Here is a 9,044-nt window from a genome sequence, read left to right as displayed (position 1 = left end):
CTACAGTAATTATATAAGAGGGGAAGAGATGCACCCCATTTGGCCAGGGGTGGTTTTTACACCCCAGACAAGGTTTGAAGAAGGAAAATATAATTATATTTTCCTTAAAATCTTGAGGCCTTATTATTAACCAGTCATATATAACTGTGATGTTCTGTAAAACAACAAACTTTAAAATACTTTGTTCTTACTAGTGAAAATCAGATGGTCATCTCTGTTTTCTCTCAGGTATATCACAGTGTAAGCTTCACAGTGAACATTACTCTCATCAGCGTAGTCCATATCAACAACAAAAATATATCTTGACTCCATAAAGTTCTTATTTTGGAAAAAATCCCAGCTATTTTGAGCAGTAGGATTATAAAAAAAAGTGCTATTATAAAATAAATTAAACTGTATAAAATTGCAAACATCTATCTTTCAGTACTTTTTCAGTTAAGTACATAAAAAATTGAGTATTTCCAAAACCGCTAAGCAATTATATACAGTTTCAGTACATACCACATAGAGACGTCCTTGCTCAGTGGTGGACAGTAACGGATTAGCTTTACTTCGTTTACTGTACTTATGTACATTTTTCAAGTATCTGTACTTTACTGGAGTAATTTTATTTTGAGTAACTTTTACTTTTACTTCACAACATTCCAAAGCATAAGATCGTACTTTTAACTTCACTACATTTCATAACAGTAGCGGTTTTAGGCACGGGCGAACCGGGCAGCCGCCCGGGGCGTCATTTTTTCGTGACACATTGGGGGGCGGCAGCACGAGCAGATAAACAAAAATCCTCTGTGTGGCGAAGCGGTTTTTCATCATTTATATAATTTCACTGTGTGTGGAATTGGCAAATTGGCGCTCCCTGCAGCTGCTGGCGCCCCTGCTTGCTGAAAATGTACACTGAAAATGCAAACAGAAGCTTTGTGTTGTGAGAGAAGTGTAAGGGGGTGGGGCGAGAGGCGCGTGCGACCTTTCACCTCTGGGTCTCTCTCAAATGGAACGGACAGGGCGGGGGTGGACGGGGACGGGGGATCCACACTAGTAATATAATTAATAATAAGCTAAAAGTCAGTCACACACCTCGACTTTCTTCCAAATAACGCACATTTCATTCATAATGTTATAATACAGGCCTATAGTTCCTGCAAATGAAACTAGGTAATACAAGACGATTATGCGATCATCAAGGTGAATTGGTTTAGTCTTGACTTCTGGTCCTGAGTGACAGTTGGGGGCATGGGAAATCTGTTGATTGTCGAAGTGCCAAATAAACAGAGATGGAGAAGAAAAGATCAGAGCCATCAGGTGCCCAGTTTCGAAAAGAAGAAGAGGAGAAACGAGCAAAAGATAAAGGTATGCAACTATTGTCTCTGTATCATTACAGTATCCATTTCATGAATGAAGGGCTAATGTTAATTGGTGGTGGGTATAACTCTTTGTTTATCCTTTTTGCTATGATGCTTGATATGCTTATTACAACAATTTGGTTTCAACTCAATCACGAGATCTAATTTATAATATTGTGCTTTGCAATAAAACTGTTACAAGTTCAGTTATCATGTCCATCATTTTTTTTAACGTTAGGCCCTGTAAATAACCAACGGCATTTTCAAATCTGTAGGTTAAAGATGAACATTTGCTATTTATTTGCTACACAGTATGCTAAGTATAGTTTCCTAAATATAGTTTTACAAGTCATAACTAAAAGTGTGTCATGCGTATAATTTGAGGCAGTAACCTAATGGCTAATGGTACCTCCATGAAAGTTAGATTAACATACAAATTTTGGTTGTAAAATATCCTGAAACCCAAAATGTTTTTGGTGATTAAAAAATAAAATCCCATTGTTTTTGCCTATACATATAATTTAAAGTCATTTTATTTTTTTAAACAAGTCCCAGTGACCATAGCATAACATGAATAAAATAGAATATTTCAATATATATATATATATATATATATATATATATATATATATATATATATATATATATATATATATATATATAATATATATATATATATATATATAATTTTTTTACTACTTGTTTCTCTAAACAATGTGATGACATTGGGGGGGAAAATAAAATAAATAAATCGCGCTCGAAAGGGGTCTCGCCCAGGGTGTATTTCAATTTAGAACCGCCACTGTTTCATAAAACATATCGTTACTCCCTATAATATATCACGTGCTCCGACACACAGAAGCTGTGTCTGATTCATCATGAAGGAACTGAGTCTTTTCAAAATAAACTTTAATCGGATCGCGAATCGCACCAAACGATTCGTTTACGAATTAGAATGATCCGATTGCAGCTGTTCTGGAGTCGACCACTCACTGATTCAAATGAACCGTTTAGTGCGAGCCTCCAGAAGTAAGAACCGGCAGATCTTGTGAGCGTGCGTGCGTCTGATGTTGCTAAAAGTAAGTTATTAATGTCGAAATTTAGGAATAATTATTGTAACTGAAAATGATATTTAGGTCAAAATTGTCAGTTGTTTGGGAACTAAATCCGCTGTAAAGAGTGATCTGTTTAAGCCCACTGAAATGCTACAGTGCAAACGATGCAGACACATCAATCAGCGTCTCTGTGTTTTAGGTTAAAAAATAAAATAAAATAACCTTAAACTAACACAGATTAAATTAAATAACTCATGCATGTCCAAATGCTACTGTAATATTAAAAGGTTTTATTAAAATGCTACCATGACGTCTGTTTTTATATTGTGTATCAACAGTAACGTTATAGCTACATATGTATATTGTTTGGATTAACTAGACGAGTAACGTTAGACAGACATGAATGTTTATTCATAACCGTACTGAAAATAAGTAAATATTGTAGCTGATGCTAAATGTCTAGCTAACAAGCTTGCTGGTGCTAACTTGAGGTAATTTTTATAAATAATGTCCATATATTTTTATTCAACCACCTATATATATATATATATATATATATATGATTACATCTAGGGACAAAAGAAAGGATGTGATGTTCAGAACATGGTAACTACAGTAATTATCAAAGAGGAGAAGAGATGCACCCCGTTTGGCCAGGGGTGTTTTTACACCACAGACAAGGTTTGAGAAGGAAAAAATCATTATGAAAATATAATTATATTTTCCTTAAAATGTTCTTACTAACTTCAGGCCTTATTATCATGTCATATATAACTGTGATGTTCTGTAAAACCACAAACTTTAAAACACTTTAAAACACAAGTCCATATCAGCAACAAAAATATATCTTGACTCCATATAGTGGTTATTTTTATAAAATTAAATTAGCCTGTATAAAATTGCAAACATCTATCTTTCAGTACTTTTTTACTTAAGCACATAAATGTAGTACTTTTGTACTTTCACTTGAGTAAAATTGAAAAAGGAGTACTTTTACTTTTACTGGAGTAATATTTTGTTATACGTATCTGTACTTTTACTCAAGTTTATTTATTTAATTTTAACTTTTTATTCATCAAAGAATCCTGAAAAAAGTATCACAGATATCCAAAATATTATTTGGTATTAATAGTTCTAATAATAAATCATCATATTTTCATGATTTCTAAAGATCATGTGACACTGAAGACTGGAGGAATGATGCTGAAAATACAGCAAATAGATTATATTTTAAAGGATATTAAAATGGAAACCATTATTTTATATATTTTATTTTGATAATTTATAATTATTACTGAAATACAACCTTTTTTTAAAAAAAAAAAATAATTGAACAATAATAAATTATTAATCACGTACCTGAAGCTGACAATGAAGTAAATGTATAATAATTAGCAAAGATGATTAATTTAGCGCTGTAAACGCGCGTGTGAGGGGAGACGCGCCGCGGAGCGTCAGACGCGCTTGAGGACCAAACACAGCAGAACGGTAGGAAACTTCACTCCTCTTATTATTTCTCTTTTACTATAGCGATTTATTTTTATATACGTGATCTGAGTCTTTCATAGATTTGTAGAGTAATTAGAGTATAGAGTTATTAGAGAAATTTAGTTATTTTTTACATTCTTTGGTCGAAGTTTTCAGATCGGCACTTCGGAGCCTGTTCGCGACTCGGTTGATTCAGATCGGCACTTCGGAGCCTGTCGCGACTCGGTTGATTCAGACCGGGACTTCGGAGCCTGTTCGCGACTCGGTTGATTCAGATCGGCACTTCGGAGCCTGTTCGCGACTCGGTTGATTCAGACCGGGACTTCGGAGCCTGTTCGCGACTCGGTTGATTCAGATCGGCACTTCGGAGCATGTTCGCGACTCGGTTGATTCAGATCGGCACTTCGGAGCCTGTTCGCTACTCGGTTGATTCAGATCGGGACTTCGGAGCCTGTTCGCGACTCGGTTGATTCAGATCGGCACCTCGGAGCCTGTTCGCGACTCGGTTGATTCAGATCGGCACTTCGGAGCCTGTTCGCTACTCGGTTGATTCAGATCGGCACTTCGGAGCCTGTTCGCGACTCGGTTGATTCAGATCAGCACTTTGGAGCATGTTTGAGATTTTTTTTAATTCAGATCTGGACATCGAAGCAGGAAGTGTTTGTCAAACAGTTAATTGGTGATAAATGAATATTTGGACTTTAAGCTTTTTTTTTTAAATAAAATAAAATTAGCCTGTATAAAATTGCAAACATCTATCTTTCAGTACTTTTTTACTTAAGCACATAAAAATTTTTGTACTTTTGTACTTTCATTTGAGTAAAATTGAAAAATGAGTACTTTTACTTTTACTGGAGTAATATTTTATTATACGTATCTGTACTTTTACTCAAGTTTATTTATTTAATTTTAACTTTTTATTCATCAAAGAATCTTGAAAAAAGTATCACAGATATCCAAAATATTATTTGGTATTAATAGTTCTAATAATAAATCATCATATTTTCATGATTTCTAAAGATCATGTGACACTGAAGACTGGAGGAATGATGCTGAAAATACAGCAAATAGATTATATTTTAAAGGATATTAAAATGGAAACCATTATTTTATATATTTTATTTTGATAATTTAGAATTATTACTGAAATACAACCTTTTTTAAAAAAAAAAAATTAATTGAACAATAATAAATTATTAATGACGTACCTGAAGCTGACAATGAAGTAAATGTATAATAATTAGCAAAGATGATTAATTTAGCGCTGTAAACGCACGTGTGAGGGGAGACGCGCCGCGGAGCGTCAGACGCGCGTGAGGACCAAACACAGCAGAAGGGTAGGAAACTTCACTCCTCTTATTATTTCTCTTTTACTATAGCGATTTATTTTTATAAACGTGATCTGAGTCTTTCATAGATTTGTAGAGTTATTAGAGTATAGAGTTATTAGAGAAATTGAGTTATTTTTTACATTCTTTGGTCGAAGTTTTCAGATCGGCACTTCAGAGCCTCTTCGCGACTCCGTTGATTCAGATCGGGACTTCGGAGCCTGTTCGCGACTCCGTTGATTCAGATCGGGACTTCGGAGCCTGTTCGCGACTCGGTTGATTCAGATCGGCACTTCGGAGCCTGTTCGCTACTCGGTTGATTCAGATCGGCACTTCGGAGCCTGTTCGCGACTCGGTTGATTCAGATCGGCACTTCGGAGCCTGTTCGCGACTCGGTTGATTCAGATCGGCACTTCGGAGCCTGTTCGCGACTCGGTTGATTCAGATCGGCACTTCGGAGCCTGTTCGCTACTCGGTTGATTCAGATCGGCACTTCGGAGCATGTTTGAGATTTTTTTTAATTCAGATCTGGACATCGAAGCAGGAAGTGTTTGTCAAACAGTTAATTGGTGATAAATGAATATTTGGACTTGAGGCTTTTTTTTTTACTTTATCTATATATATATATATAATTACATCTGGGGAGAAAAGAAAGGATGTGATGTTCAGAACATGGTTACTACAGTAATTATATAAGAGGGGAAGAGATGCACCCCGTTTGGCCAGGGGTGTTTTTACACCCCAGACAAGATTTGAGAAGGAAAGTATAATTATATTTACCTTAAAATCTTCAGGCCTTATTATCATGTCATATATAACTGTGATGTTCTGTAAAACAACAAACTTTAAAATACTTTGTTCTTACTGGTGAAAATCAGATGGTCATCTCTGTTTTCTCTCAGGTACATCACAGTGTAAGCTTCACAGGGAACATTACTCTCGTCAGCGTAGTCCATATCAACCACAAAAATATATCTTGACTCCATAAAGTTCTTATTTTGTAAAAAATCCCAGCTATTTTGAGCAGTAGGATTATTAAAAAAAAGTGCTAATATAAAATTAAATTAAACTGTATAAAATTGCAAACATCTATCTTTCAGTACTTTTTCAGTTAAGTACATAAAAAATTGAATAGGGGAGAGCAGGGGCGAAAGTACAATTTTTCAGAAAAACTTAATTTTAAAAGATAATGTTGTAGACAGAGATATATTTCTGCTGTGGTCAGTAACTCAGAAGTGTGGTCTAACAATACCAGGTGGTATTTTGTAGAAATGTAGAAAGACTTCAGTATAATTTCACTTTGAACATAAGTTGAACATTGTTACTTTCGACCCCATCGGTTGGGACGAAAATAACACACAGGTGGGTCAAAAGTAACACAACAATATAAGCTAGATTTTTTTTTGTTAGTCTTATTTTTCTTAAGTATACCTGATTGTGACCTTGTTAATAAGTAACTGCAAACATATTTTATCCTTTATCTTTGCAAAAAAAAAAAAAATTACATTTTCATATTTTCATTTTAAATTTAAGTTTAAGTTTCAACAGATGTCTTAAAACCTGACTGTATTTTTTTATTGTAAATTTCAATGTATGTTTATATAATAAAAAAAATTCTACAGAATGCACAATATAAAAATGTAATCATATTAGCATAATAAAAAAAAACTCTAAACATAATGTAACAGTAGGCCTATTTATGTTTCCATCCAGTTGTTTTAATTTTCATTATGAATTGAAAATGTGCATAAAACATCTGGAAACACTGCAAATTCACAGGTGGAGGTGTAAAGGCTAAGATATGGCTAAAACCTAAATATAAATGTGACGTAGCAGCTGCCCAGAGAGTGATGTTCCTCTATGTCCAGAAACACCCTCTCAAAAACATCTGGATAAAACCAGACCTCTGTCTGTCTTTCTGAACCTCACTCAGACATATTCTTTGGTATAATATGACATAAACATTTGTAAGAAATGATGCAAGACACAGAAATTCACAATATAGCTTGTACTGGAACAAAATAAATACTTTTTGTGATTGTAGTGGGACAAAAGTAACAACTGTTACTATCGTCCCGACAGGAACTCCTGACATTTAAACTCGATTTAATTTTATATAAAAAAAATTGAAAAGGCAAACTTTAGGATGTGTTAAAGCACTAAATAACCTGTAGATTGATCATTACTTTGACACATGAAACAAGAAAAACAACACGACTAATAAAAAAAGATTACCGCTTCAACAATTTACTTTTTGTACTCGAAAACAGTTTTACGGACCTAACTTCCGGAAACGATGAGGAAATCACATGATATTTCTCAGCTCCGTCAAGGATTGCATGCTGAATATCTGTCATAGCTGGGAATGCAAATGCAGAAAGAAGCTCTGAGAAAATCGCTTTGTTACTTTCGTCCCGTGTTACTTTCGCCCCGGTTCTCCCCTACTTTTGTACTTTCACTTGAGTAAAATTGAAAAAGGAGTACTTTTACTTTTACTGGAGTAATATTTTATTATACGTATCTGTACTTTTACTCAAGTACTTGATTTGTGTACTTCGTCCAACACTGTCGTTGCTGATGCTGCTCTTGTTAAATTTCAGCCTCTGGATCTGATTCTGGATCATAAATATACGCTGAATCTGACTGTTAGCCATGGTTTGTTTTGGATGTTTTTTTCCTCACGGTAATGTCACAGCTTCCAAACGCTCTCAACGCAAAAGCTTACTCGCGCTCGTGATTCTTTAGCTCCGCCCACACGTCACGCCTCCAGCCGGTCGTGTTTTTCCGGGAAAAATTGGTACAGACTATCTTTCTCTTATGAATATAATAAACTTAAGATTTTTGGAGTTATGAAGGATGCAGTACTACTCTATAGGTACTCAAGATTAACAGGATACTGAGTGAAAACGAGCATTCCACCCCCCCTTTAAAGGTCAGAATGTTCACAACTCCGTGTTCATGCAAATTAACATACAAACCAAAGCAAAATTCTTGTAGTTCCCACCCTTTATCTCCAGCTACTCTGAATGTGTCTCAAATGATAGCCCCATATTTATATTTGTTTCTCTGGTTTCGTTTTCCTCTAAATGTACCATCCATTATTGCCAAAATTTGCAGAGAGAGAGCGGCACAGGCAACAATGACAGAATGCTTTCGATCAATAGCAGCACACTTGCAACTTCCATAATGGCTGCACGTTTTCAACTACAAGATTGATGCATAGCTTGACAACCATGATGTTTCAGTCATGTTGCATTTTCCAGGGTGTTGCTATACGCTTGCTAATGTAATTGAATGGTTGCTAAGTGGTGGCCTGTCGGTCCAAGCCTGTTTACATTTTCTGTAGAAAATACAAGTGACTTGCCAATGAAAAACTGCCAAGATGTTTGGTGTTGCTATGTGCTTTCTAAGGTGTTTTGGGTGGAGGCCTACTGGTCAAATTTTGCATACACTCTCTGAAGAAATTTAGTTTTTGCAATGCAAAGCTTAATTTAAAATTATGTTACAGTCCTGTTGCCACAGTGTTGCTATGTGGCTAAAGTAATTTAGGTGAAATTAAAAAGTGAAAGTGACGTGACATTCAGCCAAGTATGGTGACCCATACTCAGAATTTGTGCTCTGCATTTAACCCATCTGAAGTGCGCACACACAGAGCAGTGAACACACACACACTTTGAACGCACACCCAGAGCAGTGGGCAGCCATTTATACTGCGGCACCCGGGGAGCAGTTGGGGGTTCAGTGCTTTGCTCAAGGGCACCTAAGTCATGGTATTGAGGGTGGAGAGAGCACTGTACATGTACTCCCCCCACCTACAATTCCTGCCAGCC

Source organism: Carassius auratus, chromosome 44, assembly GCF_003368295.1.
Source record: "Carassius auratus strain Wakin chromosome 44, ASM336829v1, whole genome shotgun sequence".
In the NCBI taxonomy this organism is placed as follows: domain Eukaryota; kingdom Metazoa; phylum Chordata; class Actinopteri; order Cypriniformes; family Cyprinidae; genus Carassius; species Carassius auratus.
Note: the sequence above shows the minus strand (reverse complement) of the source record.